We start from the raw sequence: 21,643 nt of genomic DNA on the forward strand, positions 1-21,643 counted from the left end.
TTAGCCAAGCCTTGAAGGTAAACTGCTGCCAACTAACAAATTCAAAACAAGCCCAAGGTCAGCAGCACACCAGTGAGGCCAAGGTTCACTATTTGGAGGTCAGAACAGTTTGACATGAAAATGAAAAGGAGGGTAATCAGTTAATGAATCTGGCACAGTAGCATCCACCAGGACAGGGGAGAACAAAACACTGAATGAGTTCAGAAACTAAGGAGACATTATAAACAAATAGGGTCATTGCCTGCATGTTCCTGCTTCTCTCCATCATGTGTGAATGTCCTTTGAATCCTATCATTAAAGAACACAACCCTTTGCAGCTCTGGGAGGCTTGAATGCCCCCAGTGAAATGCCATTATCAGTGAAACTCTAATAGCATTCCACCTGCAGCACCTGTGCCGACAAATGGTACCAGGCTTCAGACAAGCTGAAGGGCCTGCATGTGCTGAAGATGGAACAGTTGGGCCAGCCAGTGGTCATTTGCTGAATGGTTCCTGTAGTCCCAGCTTGAGCTGAAAAGGAAACTCTACAGAGATAGTTAACTCAGAGCCTCCATACAAGAAACATCTGTCATCAAAACAACTTTGGATGATACGCCTACCTTCTCCACTGTGGCAAATGATGACAAAGACTGCCACCAGAGAGAGTGACGACAATAGTCAACACATCCTTCTGACGTGACGCAATGCACCTCCGTCCCCAATGGCTCGGGTTGTTAAACAACATCTGGCCCAGAACCAGAGTCATTTACCCAACCCCTTCCTTGGAATAAAATGAACACTTGGTTATTCACAATGCATTTTATCCTGTTCCACTGAGCGGTATTTTAGCTACCAGCTTGTTTTATCTATTGATTGTACATATTCTCTCATTGCATCTACTCTACAAAGTCTATAAGTATTGTTATCAAAAGAAAAATGAAAAAATGTGTTTTCTAGAACAGTGTGGCAGAAACCTTCAAACCACCCAACTAACTTTAAAGTACTTTGTAACTGCCAGAATTATCCCAGTGGGTACAAGTATATATTATGGAAATAATGTGTGTTTCAATAAAATGTTGTTTGTTTGTATGCATTGGCAAAAACATGTCTTCTCACCATATGTAATTATTAGTTAGCTATTAAAGTTCTTTAACAACTATTAATTAAACTATTTCTTAAGATAGGTTCTTCTGAAGATTCATATCCACTAAACATCACTGATATGAATCCCACCCTATACCGGAAGGTCTCAATAAAAGGAAATAAGAAGATTGTAAATATAGAAAGTCTGTATTCACACCTGCCCTCCAAAACTAATACATCAATAAAGCTAATAAACCACTTGAAAATAAAAATAAGAAGAGATCCTTCCATGCTCCATGCCCACCAGATCTCACATTGTCCTACTTCTATCCTCAGCTTTGTCTTCCATTTCCAGATCTTTGCCCATCTTTTGGGAATCTGAACTTATCTTCTGAATGAGAAAACTAAATGCCTTCAGTGAATACTCACCCCTATATCTTTCTTATTGCACACACCCTGTCATATAATTTCCAGGTGACCAGCTTATCAGTCCTTCCCCAACTCCCCACGATGAGGGGAGGGGAATGTCCAAATTTTCCCATGAGAATGAGATTAGATTCAAAGAGCCATCTGAACTTTCAGGCTAGTATAGATTGTTCTGGATTTCACTCTTAGAGGATAAGGATCTCTTTAAATGATGGTCCTTTAAAATGTTATTGTTGGCAATGCACTTTAGGGAAAAACATATGACACTGTGTTTCCTACAGACACTTTACAGTCTACAAGCTGAGTTGGTTAATACTTAATATTCAGCACAATGTGATAGCCCAAAAGCTAATAAGAAGATAATTATGAATGACTTCATAGCCTAAGAGAGTGGCTTACAATTCCATCCTATTACTGGTTCTGTCCTCCGAACCTAAGGATTATTCCTGCACATAACTTTACACTTTGATTTTTTATCATTACCAAGCCATCAGACATGGACTAGGAGCAAAGTCAAAGTAATAAGTTATATCCCAATATTATTTTTTGAGCAACAAACAATTTCCACTTGAATGAGATGAATTTAACTTTACACCAAAGTCCATGATGCAGCTCTAGGCTGAAACTTCAATGCTGTAATCTACTTACTGGAGGCTTAGTTCATTAGATTCCTAGACTTCAGCACAGAGAGAGACCTTGAGCTCTACCCTTCAGGTCTGCCTCTGAGTTACTATGTAATCATGCATAAGTCACATTTTCATTTGTTACTTTTTATCCACTTGTAAAATGGCAATAATTCAAATTCTCCAAGTCATGGACCTCATTTTAGGATTTATTTTTAAGCTGTTTCTAGAAGCCCTGAAATTCTACATAGCTGTTTCAGGTGTTACATACAAATAATTTGGTCCAATTTTTTATTTTTAGTGTATATTTTAACACTGTGGGAATAGTCTAGGAGTCATTAACTAACACAAGATATATAAAAGATTTTAACACATATTAGTGAACTCTCCTGCAAGATATTATCTGGTTCACTCATTCTTATCTGCTGCTGCTGCTAAGTCGCTTCAGTCATGTCCGACTCTGTGTGACCCCATAGACAGCAGCCCACTAGGCTCCTCTGTCCCTGGGATTCTCCAGGCAAGAATATTGGAGTGGGTCTCCATTTCCTTCTCCAATGCATGAAAGTGAAAAGTGAAAGTGAAGTCGCTCAGTTGTACCCGACTCTTAGCGACCCCATGGACTGGAGCCTACCAGGCTCCTCCGTCCATAGGATTTTCCAGGCAAGAGTACTGGAGTGGGGTGCCACTGTCTTCTTATCTGCAAACCTCAGTAAAAAAAATCTAAAACCAATTTACATATGAATGACATTACTTCGGTTGAGTTCAATTCAGTGGCTCAGTCACGTCCAACTCTTTGCAACCCCATGAACTGTAGCACACCAGGCCTCCCTGTCCATCACCAACTCCCAGAGTCTACCCAAACCCATGTCCATTGAGTCAGTGATGCCATCCAACCATCTCATCCTCTGTTGTCCCCTTCTCCTGCCCTCAATCTTTCCCAGCATCAGGGTATTTTCAAATGAGTCAGCTCTTCGCATCAGGTGGCCAAAGTATTGGAGTTTCAGCTTCAACATCAGTCCTTCCAATGAACATCCAGGACTGATCTCATTTAGGATAGACTGGTTAGATCTACAATATGTTATTTATCAATAAGGGTCATTTTTTTTTAATAACAGAATTCCTGGTTTACTATCATTTCTAAAGAAATGTAATCAAGTTCTCTCGTATGTCAAAGACTTTGTCAAGGCTTACAGGCTAAACCAGTCCATCCTGGGCATGCACACTACCTATTCTTACCATGGTACCTTTGGGCAATGAGGCAAGGTGATGCTAGTGGTGCCGTGAGAAACTATTAGAGCCAGGTTACAAGGCCTGGTTGGCTAATGGTAGATTTTGTAATCATCTTGGGAATCATGATGGATTTTTAGGGTAACAATAGCTTTCTGGATCATAAAGGGTTAGACCCAGATACACCATTCTGGGTTTCATGCAACTGGATGGAGTCTCAGAGAGTGGAGAATCCATGTTCCTTGAACATCTCACACTCTGACCCTTTGGTACAATTTGCTAAGTACACATCCTTCACACTTATCATAGCAAACTGTTCCATCTTTAAGATTTATATGATAAGCGAACTCAGTTTTCCCATATCCATAACCAGTTCTACAGTATATGCCCCTCCCATTTATATATCATGTAAAACTCAAACTCATCTACCTGGAAGATAGTCTTATCACATCATAGTTGACTATTCAGTAACTAATTTCCAAAGATACTATCTTATTATTATTAAATTATAAATCTTTCAGTACTTATTAGAAGTTTTTTGTGCTTCTCTGACTTTGATGCTAATGATATGAAATACAAGCAATAGTTATCGTTGGTGATGCAATTTTTGAAGCAGAATTTCCTACTATAGCTCCTTTGGGTTTCTGGATAAATAAATTGCAGAGTGTCCTGAGAACACACAGCAGTCTGTTACCATTAGGAACTACCTGCCTATAGAATCAGTATTTTCATAATGTAGTTTATATTTTGGAGTTCTACAGAAAATTATATTTGTAAAAGGAATCAGTTACTGGGGGGAAAATGTTTGGCAACTGCTATTCTGAAGATACAACGACTGTCATTGTTTGCAAGTCATCCTGATAAGTAGAGCCAAAACATTCAACGTGCAATCCACACTGTATTTTGTCCAAGCTGTGAGTAGTCATCATAAGGTAAGACAGGGGGACTGCTTACCTTGTGCCAACCAAAGACAAAGATGGAACAGCTCTCCAAAATCAAGTACATGGTCAATGCATGAAGCTAGAAAAAAATAAGTTTCATGTAGCAGTTGTTCGGTCACTAAGTCGTGTCCAACTCTTTGTGACCCTGTGGACCGGAGCACGCCAGGCTCCTCTGTCCATGGGAATTTCCAGGCAAGAATACTGGAATGGGTTGCCATTTTCTTCTCCAGGGGATCTTCCTGACCCAGGAGTCAAACCTGCATCTCCTGCAGGTGGATTCTTAACCACTAAGCCACCAGGGAAGCACATTAAGAAACTGCATATTAAAACAATAGTTAGATACCACTACCCACTTATCAGAATGGTCAAAATTTGTAACAATGGGGAAGACACGAAATTTGAGTTTCATCTAATGATCACTGGTTGTCATTCATTAAACAGTTCTTATGTGCCAGGCAGGTACTGCACCAATGGTCCAGTGGCCATGACCTCATTTAATGCCCTCAACAATCTTATCGTCATCATCACCAGTTTAGAGATGAGGAAGTTGGCTGAGAGGGATTAAGTAATTTACTAAAGTAATAGATACCAACCCAGGTCTTTCAGTTGCCAAAATATTTGCTCTTTCTGCCTCCCACTCTTTTCAAAGGTCCCTAGATGGACAGATATATTTTCTTTAGCTTGAGTATGTCATTAGCTCTGGAAATTCTCTCTCAAAAACATCACAGTCCACCCTTTTCAGAGAAAGACCTGTGTCCTGGTATCTTTGAAATTCCAGCCTGTGTACCAGAAATGGAGAGACTCCCTGTGTGGTGGCCCTGCAACTCCCGCTATGTGGACTTCGACAAGAAGCTCTCAGTTAGTGCTCTGCACCTGGCCCTTGGTGGTTATCACTTTCAAAGAGCTACAGGCACCATGACTTACGAAACCAGCTCTGCTACCGTTTCCTTTCCTGTCTGATTCCCATCCACTCCACATGGTCATGGATGGGGTAGTTTCTCTTTTGTAGCATCACTGCAGCCTGACTTTTCTTTCACCTCTCCATATTCCACATTCCACCAAGTAGCAGTTTAATTCTAAGACCACCGGTCAGAACTTTAAAACAGATTTTCAAAGAACATCTGACTGCTAGAACTTCAAATAGCTCAAGTATAACCATTTTCTTCAATAAACCTAAATTCTATTTTAAATTGTATTTTGAATAAAATAATAGTTTATACTCACTTGTGTCGGTCCCTTTTTACTTCTGAATCTCCAAGTCATTCTTAAAACCTTCAGACTTTAAGTCTTCTCATGTTATCACAGTCCATTTTTAATTACTGGTATCAAAAGGAAGGGATTATCACAGGGGAAAAGGCTTCTATGCTATTTTACCAGCTTAATTTCTAGACAAAAGCTTTGAAATGGTCAACACAAAGAAAAAATGTGAGTTCAAATAAGCCACAAACCAGGAAGACAGTCCAAGAATTAGCAATGAAGGTCAAATTCAAGCACAATAAACCCACAGAGAATACTGATGTGTTTTGTTGTAGTGACATTTCATAGTTAATTGGTAGTTTGTTAAAGATTACATCTCTGAGATCAAAAGGGACAGTGCTGAAAAACACTCAGAAGGAGAAAGCAAGAAGGCTCTACAAACAGTAGGTGTTTGGAAACTAGAAATGGTACCAAGTGACTAATAAGGAAGGAAGAGAAGCAGCTTATCACTTCTCAGAGAACTTTGTGACTTTCAAACCAGAGTATTGTGGGCAGAATCTGATCAGAGGCCTCTAGGATACATTTTCATCCTCATGAGGTTAGGGATCAGGAAGAGGAGAGGGTAAGGAGGACCAGTAGCTATAAAGCTGTGAGTTAGAAAGGGCTTTCAGTGTTCTTTACTTCCCACATCCTGCTCCAGAATCCCTCGAATTCTCACTTTCTCCATCAGCTTCTGTTTCCACCCAGATGTTACATGTGCCAGACCCCTTTCTACAGCAATGGCCCTTACAGGTCTTGAGTTAATTTAAAATAATACAAGGAAAGATCTGGTTTCCCTGGTGGCTCAGCGGTGAAGAATCCACCTGAGATGCAGGAAATGCAGAAGACAAGGGTTTGATCCCTGGGTCAGGAAGATCCCCTGGAGAAGGAAATGGCAAACCACTATAGTATTCTTGCCTGGACAATCCCACGGACAGAGAGAGCCTGGTGGACTATAATCCGTTGGGTTGCAAAGGGTCAGACACAACTGAGCGCGCGCACACACACACACACACACACACACATATTTCATTGATTTCATGTTGCTGTTAATGGAAATAAGGCATGACATCCCAAAAGAGAAACAAAAATCAAAAATACTCATAGCCTCAGTTGAATCCAGTGACTACATGGTCTCAGGTATGACCTGGCCCCACAACAGAAGAATTTGAGCTTATTGTCAAAATCCACTATACACAATCACCTAAGTGACTTTACTAAAGCACAATCTGACAGTGTCACTTCTCTGCCTTCACTAACTTCAGCGAACCCCCATTGCCCACAGAACGAAATCTAAATGACAGAGCCCTGCCTCTCTTTCTAGCCACATCTCCTACCATCCCCCACCTCAGATTTCATGCCCCAGCCATACTTTTGAACACACAATATTCTCCTTAAGGATTCTATATCGAGTGGTCCCTCTGCTTGAAACTGTCTTTCTTCCTTCCATCTTTGCCTGGAAAGGTCCTGGAAAATTTCTACTCACCCTGCAGATCTCCAATATCACTTCACTTCGTCCCTCTGGGCCGGAGTGGGTGTCAGCATGGCGGCGGCCTTGGCTCGGCTCGGACTCTGCTCGGTCAAGCAGGTTCGGGTTCAGTTCTGTTCCTTCAAGAAGAACTTGGAATCGACGAAGACCTTCCACCAGGCAGTGAGCAGCGAGAAAGTTCGCTGTACGAACCTCAACTGCTCAGTGATTGTAGAAATGAGGCACAAGGGATCCGAGCCTTGCGTGGACGTGCTGTTCGGAGACGGGCATTGTTGATCATGCGCAGCGCGCACCTCACCGCCCACACCGCCCAGGAAATGCTCACGGCCTTCGCCTCCCACATCCAGGCCAAAGGCGCGGCAGGAAGCAGGGACAAGCCAAGCGCCAGTACCAGGCGCTGACAGCACAGAAGAAACCAACAGATTTTAACCTAAGACTGCTATGGACACTTATTTAAGAAGAACTCAATTACTCAAATCACTATCTGGAGGGCCAGGGAACGCCAAAAAATGGAAAGAGGCCTGTGACTGCTAACATAACCAGTGTTTCTGGGATGAGGAAAGATAGGAGGGGTGTGGACAAATGTGAATTTATTTCAGTTTCTTACCATCACTTACTGCTTAACCCTTTTGAATTTGGCTTCTCCCTCCACTACTCAAGGTACCTCTTACTCTTATTATAAACGCTGTTTTCTCAGTCCTCATCTTTCCATTTCCGTAGCATGTGCCACTCTTCATTCATTCCTTGTGGAACTTTTCTTCCTCTGGGGTCCTTTTTCTTCTCTTAACCATAAACATGTACTACTCTCCTTTGTCTTATTTTTGGGACATCTTGTCTTCTGTCATGACTTGAACTATCCTCTTGGGTTAAACCCTACATTTCTGTTTGGCTCTAATCTTAAATTCCGTGCTATGTAGTCAGGGTACCTACTACCAAATTTCTCCAAATTATAGCAACACTCTTTGTCCAAAATAAAACTGATAATCTTGCATACTGTCTATAACGACCCTTGAACAATGACAGGTTTGAATTGCAGGAGCCCTCTTACATGCCTATTTTTAAAATAAATACTACATTACTACATGCAAAAAAAGAAGTCCCTCTGGGTTTTCCATTCCCTATCCCACCACTGGGCTTAGATAAATCAGCCCTCCTGCTTACACCCACAAAGATCCACTTCCTTGGTTAAGTGCCTTACTTCCTATGTTGCAATTGCCTATTTCTTTATCAGTCTTTTTGACTGAAATATACACTCCTTAAAGACTGAGAATTCATTTTCTTCACTATTGTATCCCAAAACCTAACAGAGTACCTGACACATGGTAGTATCTCAGCAACCCACCTTTTGGGTTTTGGGTGAATGAACAACACGCTGGCCATCTATATAAGGTCAACCCCTATTCCCTCCCTCCCTCTCTTATCTGTGACCCAAATTAAAGCCCAGTACTTCTGGTTGTCCTTCCTGGTCCTGGAGCATTTTTAAAATTACAGCAACGTCCTTCCCATCCTAGACACTTCCACTTCCGGTCATTTGTTCTCCCTGGCTCTAGTAAAACTAGTGTTACTTAAATTTGACCAGTCTTCTCCTGCTACATCTGAAATCCTCTGAGCCAGATGTAGCAACTTCTTTTCACAACATTAAGACAGGCTACCAGGCCACAAAACAGATGACAATCCCTTTACACACTTCAGGGAGCAGCACCAAGGAAACAGCACTTGAGAAAGCCATTGACAGCCTGAATATTCACGGCATTCCTATAGACGCAGCACTTCTCTCCCTCTAGGAGTAAAGGCCCCAAAAGCACATCCGAGAATGTTCTGAACCTCCATAGGTGTGAACAAGCTCCACCTTTGCAACACAATCTAGATAAAACCAAATATAAAAGTCTGCACGATGGATGAAGCCAACGCCTCCTCCATGATTTCCCTTCTGGGAACTATGTGAAGTTCCTTATTGTCTCCACAACCATAAAGGATGAACTTGAAACTCAGATCCTTGCCTTGCCATCAGAAACATTCAAGTTTGGATCAGTCTTTCTAAGACCAGATCTTTGTGAACTATTAGAGACTTGTCACATATACAGAAGTATAACAGGGTTATTTCTGTCCATACAGGTACCTGGACTCTTTCACATTTCTCCTATTAAATCTCCCAGGATGGCAAAACTTTATCCACAAAGGGTCAAAGATATGTAACTCCCATCACATGGACCTAATTCCAGGAACTGGAAACATGGTTGTAAGGATGAAACTGACTTTGGGGGTTCCCCTTGGAAAGGGTCTTCCAGACTTACTAAAGGGCCATTAAGAGAAAGTTTCATCCCACCTCAGGGAAACCCAAGGACGTACTTGCAGTCAAGGGCTAGTCATGACTTCTTAGCTATATCCAAAAAGAATTTTTGTACTGTACCTGGATCTCCAGAAGCAATCTGTGACTGTCTGAGAGCTGGTAGGTACCATCTCTGAACTGCCTCCACTGTGGATCATCAGAGGACTATCAGATTTAGTAAATAAAAATATAGGACAGTTAAATTTGAACTTTAGAAAAAATCATTATTTTTAGTATAAGTACATCCTATGTACTATTTGGGGCATGTTGTTGTTTTTGTTGCTGTTGTTTAGTCACTAAGTTGTGTCTGACTTTTTGAGACCCCCATGGACTGTAGCCTGCCAGCCTCCTCTGTCCATGGGATTTCCCAGGCAAGAATGCTGGAGGGTGTTGCCATGCTACCTGCCCCAGGGGACCTTCCCAACCCAGGGACCAAACCTGCATCTCCTGCATTTTTCTTTACCACTGAGCCACCAGGGAACTTACCTTAAAAACATACTCATTGTTTTCCTGACATTCATATTTAACTAAACAGCCTATATTTTATCTGTCAACCCTACTCATCAGTAATGATGGAGGCTCATAAAGATCTGAGAGATGCCTCAGAGCATCCTTGACTATAATTAGACATCCTAAACAGTAAACATGAACTTTGCATGCCAATTTACTGGCTATGATGAAGTATATCTCAATTTTAGAGTTTTTTCCTACTTACCACTGTCACTATCTTCTTTATTTTAAAGAGATGTTTATTTTTTTCCCAAACTTGATAGTTCATTAAAAAGTATTTGAAAGTTCGTTAGACAAAGGGAAAACAACGTGATTCTAAAAAGTTAAGGAAAAGTATTGTGGAGATCAAAAAAGCAAAGCTTAGTAAGCAGACCTCTCTAAGGATATTTTTCATAACTTGATATCCTCCCACACCCTGAAAATATTATTGCATCAAGAATATAGAACTGCTTTCACAATATTGTAAAGTAATTATCCAATTAAAATAAACAAATTTTTAAAAAGACTGTAGAACTGCTAACCAAGTATATGGCATCCTTATGAGTCTATCAGACTGAAGATGCTGCTATACTAGCTGCCCCAGGGAGTTACAATGTGGAGGTCTGCTCTTTGGGACAGAAATGGTGAGTTTTGCTGTGGGCCTTTACCTTGGCCCGGGTAATACTACATTCCTAGTACCTGTCAACTTTAAACACTTTTCTACACACTTCCATTTTTCTATTACTATTTGGACTACACCTTAGACTTGACATTACATAAACTGAATTCAAGAACCTCTGTTTAAAAGCTGGTAGGAAATCTTGAATCTACAGCTTGCAGTCCCTGGCTTACTTTCATTTCAGGTGCATAAGGGTTTTTAAAAGTAGTCTGTTTAGTTACCTCATATCACAACTCTATGCCTGTGTAAGAAATATGAAAATGTAACATGGTATTTAAGTTTTAGTTGCATAATCATCAAGCATCCCAGAGGGAGGCAATAAAGCAAAATGATTATAGAGGCATGGATTTTGATTTGCTCCAGTGTTTTGGGCAAGTTACTTGGCCTCTGTATTTATCTGTCATAAGGGGGTTATAATTGTACCTAGTTCATGGGTATGTTGTAAAAAGTATATATAACATAGTCAGAAGATACAGATATTGTGTAAGCACTCCACAGACATTGACTATTAGCTATTGGAAATATTTTTCCGTGAAAAAAACTACTTAATCATTGAATGACTCAGTGGGAGTGAATGAATCATAGAATCACAGCATGTTGAAAGTGACCTAGTTCACACTCTTGTGAAAAAAAGAAAAAAGTGTGTATGTGCAGAAAATGACTGAAAGTTTATATAACAAATAGTTAATCATGTCAACTTGGAAGACTGGAATAAATCAGGAAAGGACCAAAGAAAAATTAGATGTGATTCAATTTCTTATCATTTGTGTTTTCACGCTGAGACTTTTAATACACTGTAAGTGCAATTTCTTTAATTTGGCAGGATAACTATTTCAAGTTTTCCTAATATGTCTGTATTGTAATTTCAGAATTGTTGGCATTCCTTGCCATCTTTGGATCTGCACCCATTTGAGTCAGCGGGCCATTCTGGACGGAGATGATAGAACAAAAGTAAAGCGAGAGAAAAGGAGTCTTTGAAACAGGAACAACTTACAACCAAACTTTGAGGAAAGAACTTGATGGAAAACAAAACCAACATTCCACCTTGTGATGAAAATAATTCCTCAGGCTGGATGGAGGGATGTTGGAGGTGACTGGACAAGGAAAACGACCAGGAAGAAACACACACACATGCAGAACAAGCATTCAGAGACCACTCTGCCTTTCTGACTCCGTACAAGCTGTGTCTCCAACACCCAATGATTCACTCATGGCTCCCCAGCAAGAGAGGTACCACAGGGATATCAACTTATTCTGAGTCCATTATGCCCAAACATTCATAAACGCTTGTCTAATTGTGAGGAATAAACTCTGAATATTTACAAGAAAGTTAGGAAATGAGACAAAGTTTATTTAAAGAGAAAAAAAAAAAAAGTTCAGGAAGGTAGGTGGTAGAGAGACAAGAAAAGGACCTTAAAAGATAGAAAGGATTTGCCAAAGAAGAGAAACAAAAAGAAATTATTTCTAATGGGTTAACCTACAGCTAGAAAGTTGCTTCCCTCATAGATCAGTCGGTGAAGAATCTGTCTACAATGCAGGAGACCCAGATTCTATCCCTGGGTTGGCAAGATCCCCGGGAGAAAGAAATGGTAACCCACTCCAGTATCCTTGCCTGGAAAAGCCCATGGACAGAGGAGGCTGGTGGGCTGCAGTCCATGGGGTCACGAAGAATCAAACCCGACTGAGCAACACACAACCCTGATAAGTGAAGACTATGGAATAAAGTAGATAAAATTGATCAGAAGCAGCTGAGAATAAGGGAAGAAGCATGACTACCTAATTATAAATTTGCTGCAGTGACGTTCTAGGGGGACACTAGGAAGGGGCAGTAAATGTTCAAGAGATGACAGTAGCACTTGGAAAGTTGTTTTGGGGGAAAATCAGTCTTAATCTGTATCTGAGGAGGGCACATATGAGCAAGCAATGAAAATCCCAAGTGCATACGTTTCCTTCACTGAGTAAACCCTGGTCAGCCTTGAGAACAAGCAGGACTTTGGAGATCCTTGAGGCACTGGACCTAGATTTTATTCATCAGGACTTAAGAAAACACTCTTAACTCAGGTCTCCTTTCAAACTCCATCTTTCCTTCTTGAGCACATTTGGCCTCCACCCTCCCCCTCAAGCTGTGAACTAAATGCCACAGAGCAAGACAGATCAACTACCATGGTTCACATCAGTGGAGAACTAAAAGCAATAACTAAACAACAGGACAAAGAGGGTATATGAACAAGAAAGAGAATCTGATAAGGCAGCAGATTTCTGTGACAGTGTGGACCAAGTCAACTTTACATGACTGGTATCACCTTAGTAATAAGTATCCTTATGGGAAAAGTTCTCAGAAGGCAAAGCCTGGCTCTCTAGGGATTCTGTACCCTCCCAGCCCACTCAAGGACCTCAGTAACAGCTTTGCCCCACCGCCATCTCTCCCTCTTTCTACTCTCAGTTCTTAGAATCTTCTCCACATTTCTCTTGAGGTATGGAGGAGGAGGTGATTCTGGCCAGCTCAGACTCCTCTAGGATCCCAGTAAGATGCCTATCATTAACCTGCCACATTCTGAAAGCTCCTTAGGTCTCCCCATTTGGCGAGATTTTCTATGCTTCAAATTGCTGGAGGTGGCCTGTTGGATGGTAGCCAAAGGCAAGTAAGGAGATCAAGCTAGTCAATCCTAAAGGAAATCAACCCTGAATATTCGTTGGGTGCTGATGCTGAAGCTGAAGCTCCAATACTTTGGCCACCTGATGTGAAAAGCCAACTCACTGGAAAAGACCCTGACGATGGGAAAGATTAAGGACAGGAAGAGAAGGGGGTGACAAAGGATGAGAGGGTTGGATGGAATCACTGACTCAATGGACATGAGGTTGAGCAAACTCTGGGAGATAGTTAAGGACAGGGAAGCCTGGCATGCTGCAGTCCATGGGGTCACAAAGAATCAGACATGAATTAGTGACTGAACAACAACAAAAGGCAATCAGGAATGCTTCAGGCAGCCAGGCCCTTATTGACTGTCAGATGTCTTTAGGGATAGTCTAGGAAATATTATTTACTCTCAAGAAGGGAGGGAAACAATCCAGTGGTCCAGTAATGCTTGAATGGAAAATAAATGATGCTATGTCCATACATGGGATATCAAACAGTCAAAAATAAAAGACCTACATCTATATGAATGGATATGGATATATTTTGAAAACATAATATGGATTGAAAGAAAATAATTGATAAAGGATGTTAGATTGTATTAAGTTTTGTAAATATTTAAATTAATTCAACATAATGCTATCTATATATATATATTCAGTTCAGTTCAGTTGCTCAGTCGTTTCCAACTCTTTGCAACCCCATGGACTGCAGCACGCCAGGCCTCCCTGTCCATCACCAACTCCTGGAGTTTACCCAAACTCATATCCATCAAGTCGGTGATGCCATCTAACAATCTCATCCTCTGTTGTCCCCTTCTCCTCCTGCCCTCAATCTTTCCCAGCATCAGGGTCTTTTCAAATGAGTCAGCTCTTCCCATCAGGTGGCCGAAGTATTGGAGTTTCAGCTTCAACATCAGTCCTTCCAATGAACACTCAGGACTGATCTCCTTTAGAATGGACTGGTTGGATCTCCTTGCAGTCCAAGGGACTCTCAAGAATCTTCTCCAACACCACAGTTAAAAAGCATCAATTCTTCAGCACTCAGCCTTCTTCACAGTCCAACTCTCACATCCATACATGACCACTGGAAAAACCATAGCCTTGACCAGATGGACCTTTGTTGGCAAAGTAGTGTCTCTGCTTTTTAATATGCTATCTAGGTTGGTGATAACTTTCCTTCCAAGAAGTAAGCGTCTTTTAAAGTCATGGCTGCAGTCATCATTTGCAGTGATTTGGGAGCCCCAAAAAATAAAGTCAGCCCTGTTTCCTCTGTTTCCCCATCTATTTGCCATGAAGTGATGGGGCCGATGCCATGATCTTAGTTTTCTGAATGTTGAGCTTTAAGCAACTTTTTCACTCTCCCCTTTCACTTTCATCAAGAGGCTCTTTAGTTCTTCTTCATTTTCTGCCATAAGGGTGGTATCATCTGCATATCTGAGGTTACTGATATTTCTTCTGGCAATCTTGATTCCGAGATGAAAAAATAAAATTTATCCAAAAAACACATTATTTACATTTAATAGCCTCATTTATCTAGGAAACCCAAACGAATCCATAGATAAACTAGTAGGAACTAATAATATAGTTCAACAGGCAAGATAGTCAACAAATTTTAAAAATCAGTCAAGTCCCTCTACACTGGCAATAACAAAGTAGAAGCTGTAAGAGGAAATAAAAAATAAGATATTAGAAATAATCACAAGCACTGTGTAAAGTATTGAGGCCTCTGCTGTTGTTGTTCACTTACTAAGTTGTGTCTGACTCTTTGGACCCCATGGACTGCAGCACACTGGGTTTCCCTGTCCTTCATTATCTCCCTGAGTTTGCTTAAACTCATGTCCATTGAGTCAGTGATGCCATCCAATCATCTCATCCTTTGTCATCCTCTTCATTTCTTACCCTCACTCTTTCCCAGCATCAGGGTGTTTTCCAGCGAATCAGCTCCCCGCGTCAAGTGGCCACAGTGTTGGAGCTTCAGCTTCAGAATCAGTCCTTCCAATGAATATCGAGGGTTGATTTCCTTTATGATTGACTTGTTTGATCTCCTAGCAGTCCAAGGAACTCACAAGAGTCTTCTCCAGCACCACAATTCAAAAGAAGCAATTCTTTGGCTCTCAGCCTTCTTTATGGTCCAAATCTCACATCCACACATGACTGTTGGAAAAAGTATAGCTTTGACTATATGGACCTTTGTAAGCAAAGTGATGTCTCTGCTTTTTAATACACTGTCTAGCTTTGTCATAGCTTTCCTTCCAAGGAGTGTCTTTTAATTTCATGGCTGCAGTCACCATCCACAGTGATTTTGGAGACCAAGAAAATAAAGTCTGACACTGTTTCCACTTTTTCCCCTTCTATTTTCCATGAAGTGATGGGACCAGATGCCATGATCTTAGTTTTGTTTGTTTGTTTGTTTTTTCATAGAGAAAATGGTATAATGTGATTTATTTTTAAAATTATTCATGAAAACACTTCTTGCTAAATAAAGTTTTTATGAATTAAGATCTGATCTGATCAATAGTTTTATTAAGCAGCCTCAGGGACATTTTATCAACTTACTTTTTTTTTTTTTTTAAACTTTACAATATTGTATTAGTTTTGCCAAATATCGAAATGAATCCGCCACAGGTATACATGTGTTCCCCATCCTGAACCCTCCTCCCTCCTCCCTCCCCATACCCTCCCTCTGGGTCGTCCCAGTGCACCAGCAACCAAGCATCCAGTATCGTGCATTGAACCTGGACTGGCGACTCGTTTCATACATGATATTATACATGTTTCAATGCCATTCTCCCAAATCTCCCCACCCTCTCCATCTCCCACAGAGTCTATAAGACTGATCTATACATCAGTGTCTCTTTTGCTGTCTCGTACACAGGGTTATTGTTACCATCTTTCTAAATTCCATACATATGTGTTACTATACTGTATTGGTGTTTTTCTTTCTGGCTTACTTCACTCTGTATAATAGGCCCCAGTTTCATCCACCTCATTAGAACTGATTCAAATGTGTTCTTTTTAATGGCTGAGTAATACTCCATTGTGTATATGTACCACTGCTTTCTTATCCATTCATCTGCTGATGGGCATCTAGGTTGCTTCTATGTCCTGGCTATTGTAAACAGTGCTGTGATGAACATTGGGGTACACGTGTCTCTTTCAATTCTGGTTTCCTCAGTGTGTATGCCCAGCAGTGGGATTGCTGGATCATAAAGCAGTTCTATTTCCAGGTTTTTAAGGAATCTCCACACTGTTCTCCATAGTGGCTGTACTAGTTTGCATTCCCACCAACAGTGTAAGAGGGTTCCCTTTTCTCCACACCCTCTCCAGCATTTATTGCTTGTAGACTTTTGGATCGCAGCCATTCTGACTGGTGTGAAATGGTACTTCATAGTGGTTTTGATTTGCATTTCTCTGATAATGAGTGATGTTTTCATGTGTTTGTTAGCCATCTGTATGTCTTCTTTGGAGAAACGTCTATTTAGTTCTTTGGCCCATTTTTTTTTTTTTTTTTGATTGGGTCATTTATTTTTCTGGAGTTGAGCTGTAGGAGTTGCTTGTATATTTTTGAGATTAGTTGTTTGTCAGTTGTTTCATTTGCTATTATTTTCTCCCATTCTGAAGGCTGCCTTTTCACCTTGCTAATAGTTTCCTTTGTTGTGCAGAAGCTTTTAAGTTTAATTAGGTCCCATTTGTTTATTTTTGCTTTTATTTCCAATATTCTGGGAGGTGGGTCATAGAGGATCCTGCTGTGATTTATGTCGGAGAGTGTTTTGCCTATGTTCTCCTCTAGGAGTTTTATAGTTTCTGGTCTTACGTTGAGATCTTTAATCCATTTTGAGTTTATTTTTGTGTATGGTGTTAGAAAGTGTTCTAGTTTCATTCTTTTACAAGTGGTTTGCTGGTGGGATCCAGGAACCCCTGCTCCTGGCGTCCTCATTAGACGGAGGTGAGCAGCAAGCACCTAGGCATCAGCTCGTTATCCACAGGTGGTCCTTGGTGGCAGGAAGACAGACGGAAGGTGTCATCCTTGAAGACAGACCCGGGTAGGGAGGTTCTCACGTGGGCGCCCGGGCTCTCCAGAGGAGCCGTGGCCCAGGCCAGCGGGCCAAGGCACGCTCCATCCCAGCTCTCTGCCATCTGCCTGATCTTAGTTTTTGAATGCTGAGTTTTAGGTCAGCTTTTTCACTCTCCTCTTTCACCCTCATCAAGAGCTAAGCATATGTAAAAGTAAATAACAACCTGAGTATGACCCATTAAGCTCTGCCTAACCCAATGATTCAAAAGAGACTGTTCTTACTTTGTGAGAACAGACTCTCTTCTCAAGTAGTAGGTCAATAAGTTAGAGTGAATCAAAGAGCAGCACTTGAAAGATGGGCTAGACTAAGCCTCTTCACCACATATACATATGCTAAAGCCCAGACTTTTTCTGGAAGAAACACAAGCTGGAAGCAAGACTGCCAGGAGAAATATCAATAACCTCAGATATGCAGATGACACCACCCTTATGGCAGAAAGTGAAGAGGAACTAAAAAGCTTCTTGATGAAAGTGAAAGAGGAGAGTGAAAAAGTTGGCTTAAAGCTCAACATTCAGAAAACTAAGATCATGGCATCTGGTCCCATCACTTCATGGGAAATAGATGGAGAAACAGTGTCAAACTCTTTTGGGGGGCTCCAAAATCACTGAAGATGGTGATTGCAGCCATGAAATTAAAAGACACTTGCTCCGTGGAAGGAAAGTTATGACCAACCTAGATAGCATATTCAAAAGCAGAGATATTACTTTGCCAACAAAGGTCCATCTAGTCAAGGCTATGGTTTTTCCAGTGTCATGTATGGATGTGAGAGTTGGACTGTGAAGAAAGCTGAGTGCTGAAGAATTGATGCTTTTGAACTGTGGTGTTGGAGAAGACTCTTGAGAGTCCCTTGGACTGCAAGGAGATCCAACCAGTCCATCCTAAGTGAGATCAGTCCTGGGTGTTCATTGGAAGGACTGATGCTGAAGCTGAAACTCCAATACTTTGGCCACCTCATGCGAAGAGTTGACTCATTGGAAAAGACTCTGATGTTGGGAGGGATTGGGGGCAGGAGGAGAAGGGGAGGACAGAGGATGAGATGGCTGGATGGCATCACCGACTCGATGGACATGAGTTTGAGTGAACTCCGGCAGTTGGCAATAGACAGGGAGGCCTGGTGTGCTGTGATTCATGGGGTGGCAAAGAGTCGGACACAACTGAGTGACTGAACTGAACTGAAAGCCCAGACAGGTTGAGTTACTTCATCAAAGGCCCAATGTCCTAATTCAAAGACTAGCATTTTTCACTAATACATAAGATGCAATCAAATTCAGTATCTTGGAAAGAGACAGGAAAAATAAATCAATCATATAGTTACTTAAGTAGAGAAATAGCCATGACAGAATTATAGGTATTGGGGGAAACTGATGTGCAGAGTTTAAAATGTCAGTAATCCATAGGGAAATTGAGACCATTTAAAATATTCATATTAAACCTCTGTATTAAAGACATTCAAAGCTCTTTAATCAAAATGTTAATTTTACAATAGATATGGTATGATACAGTTAATAGATCAAAATTCTCTATAAAGCTATAAATCATGTATAAAACACCTACATATGTAAATTCATGAACCAAAAGTCTTGAAATCAGACAGCTAATGATTGATAATCTCTGCAAAACATAATAATAATGATCACCTCTCCAGAAGGAAGTAGTCTTGGGAGTGGGGTTGGGGTGTTATGAAGGCGAACTTTTATACATTATACCCTTTAAAAATAATTTCATTATTTATAAAGAAACTATTCCTAATATTATTCCTAAATTTTAAAAATATATTGTTGGAGAATACTATGAAAAATTAACTGGTATATCTATTATTTCTCTTTGCCCCCTGGATTCTTTCCCCCACCCAGGCGGCAAGGCATTCTGAGTTTACCACATTCAGAAGGTAAAGAAAATTCTTAGCTTTGGAGTGTTAAAAAAATAAATAGGAGCCATAGTAGAACATGTGAGAATTCTGTGAACAACAACAAAAAAAATCTCATCTCAACTGAGAAAGTACTCCCTCCAATGGGGTGGGAGAGACAGGGAGTGAAGGATTGAAGGATTGAGGGAGGAGACCCCTGTGGCCGGGGACATGGAAATGGTGCTTGGGGCCAGGCTGATATTCCCAGGAACAGAATTAGTTTCTGAAGACATCCAGCCTGCATGTGATCATTGCTTCTAGCCACCACTGCCCATCTCAGACTCAGGAGGGCCACATACACAGTCTGTGTGGCAAGGATTGTGGCCATTCCTTATCTGTGAGAAAGCCCCAAATATTTTCATTTTTTTGCTCTAGTTCAGTTAAGTGGATTTCAGGGAGTTCAGTTACATCTACTGAACTAGAATCCTAACCAACAGTTAAAAAAAAAAAGATAAGCTCAAATATGACTTCAAACTGCATGGATGTTACATTCTTCTGAGCATGATTCAGGCTCTTAACTCAAAATGTGTGGCCCTGCAGAGAAGACAGGCTTCCCAGGTAGTGCCAGGAGTAAAGAATTTGCCTGCCAATGCAGGAGGCATAAGAGATGAGGGTTTGATTCCTGGGTCAGGAAGATCCCCTGGAAGAGGGCATGGCAACCCACTCCAGTACTCTTGCCTGGAAAATCCAGTGAACAGAGGAGCCTGGCAGGCTACAGTCCGTAGGGACACAAAGAGTCAGACGTGACTGAAGTGACTTATCACATATTGCAGAGAAGATACATTGTGATATGTGAACTTGTATTGGTCAGAAAAGTATTCAAGCTGCAGGCCTCAATTCCCTCTTCCACAGTCAACTTGGATCTTGCGAGAATAGGTAAGCACAGCGATAATTGCTTCCTGCAACGCTAAATCCTGCCTACAGGCCCTCATGTTACCCTCAGTCCATGCTTACAGGGAAGTCTCTATCCCAGTAGGAACAGCAGTGAGAACTCTCATATAATGACCAATTTCCTAACAATTTATGTGGAGGTCAGCAGAAGAGAGAAGTCAAAAAATCTCTCAAGAAAGTAAGACATGATAAAGACTTAGGAAAAGAGGGGAAAAGGATAAATCTTGGTAAGTTCAAGAGCAGGAGAAAAGGAACCAAGGTGAAGATCATAGAGTATGCAGAAAATGTCATAGTATGAGTGGAATCTCCCAGGTGGCATGAGTTTGGAAGGGAGGGATAAACTTCAAATTCTAAATTAGTTGGGATGACTGTGAGAGGAGACACTCGGGATCCTGAAGGGATGTGTCTGTATGGATGAGAGAGCCATTCCCAGATGGAGAGACTGGGGAACATGAAGCCAATTTTTTAATTGGAGTATAGTCAATTTACAATGTTGTGTTAGTTTCTGGTGACCAGCAAAATGATTCCGTTTTATATATATATGTGTGAGTGTGTACATTTTTTCACATTCTTTTTCATTAGGTTATTTTTATTGAATATAGTTCCCTGTGCTATATAGTGGGACCTTTGGTTATCTATTTCATATTTAGTAGTTTGTATCTGCCAATCCCAAACTCCTAATTTATCCCTCCCCATCCCCTTTCCCCTTTGGTAACTGTAAATTTGTTTCTGTGAATCTGTTCCTGTTTTGTAAATAAGTTCATTTGTATCATATTCTAGATTCCATGTAAATCATATATTTGCCTTTCTCTGTTTGATTTATTTCACCAAGTGTGATAATTTCTAGGTCTGTCCATGTTGCTGCAAATGGTATTATTTCATTTTTTATGGCTGAGTAGTACTCCACTATATATATGTACCACATTTTCTTTTCTTTTTTATTTTTTTATTGAAGGATAATTGCTTTACAGAATTTTGTGGTTTTATGTCGAACTCAACCTGAATCAGCCATAGGTATACATATACCCCCTCCCTTTCAAACTTCCCTCCCATCTCCCTCCCCATCCCACCCCTCTTGGTTGATACAGAGCCCCTGTTTGAGTTTCTTAGCCATACAGCAAATTCCCATTGGCTATCTATTTTACATATGGCAATGTAAGTTTCCACTTTACTCTTTCCATACATCTCACCCTCTCCTTCCCTCTCCCCAGGCCCACAAGTCTATTCTCTATGTCTGTTTCTCCACTGCTGCCCTGTAAGTAAATTCTTCAGTATCATTTCTCTAGATTTTTCTAGATTCTGTATATATATGTTAGAATACGGTATTTCTCTTTCTCTTTCTTACTTCACTCTGTATAACTGGTTCTAGATTCATCCATCTCATTAGAACTAGCTCAAAGGTGTTCCTTTTTATGGCTGAGTAATATTCCATGGTGTATATGTACCACAAACCCTTATCCATACATCTGTTGCTGGACATCTAGGTTGCTTCCAGGTCCTAGCTATTGTAAATAGTGCTGCAATGAACAGTGGGATACATGTGTCTTTTTCAATTTTGGTTTCCTCAGGGTAACACGCCTAGGAGTGGGATTGTTGGGTCATAACGTGGTTTTATTCCTAGTTTTTTAAGGAA

General features: G+C 40.8%; 1 pseudogene; it reads left to right on the plus strand.

Annotated features, from left to right (window-relative positions):
• The first annotated feature begins 7,057 nt into the window (after nt 1-7,057).
• Nucleotides 7,058-7,404, plus strand: LOC109560981 (large ribosomal subunit protein mL53 pseudogene; annotated as a pseudogene).
• Nucleotides 7,405-21,643: the final 14,239 nt, after the last annotated feature.

Source organism: Bos indicus, chromosome 7 (assembly GCF_029378745.1).
Source record: "Bos indicus isolate NIAB-ARS_2022 breed Sahiwal x Tharparkar chromosome 7, NIAB-ARS_B.indTharparkar_mat_pri_1.0, whole genome shotgun sequence".
Taxonomy (NCBI): Eukaryota; Metazoa; Chordata; class Mammalia; order Artiodactyla; family Bovidae; genus Bos; species Bos indicus.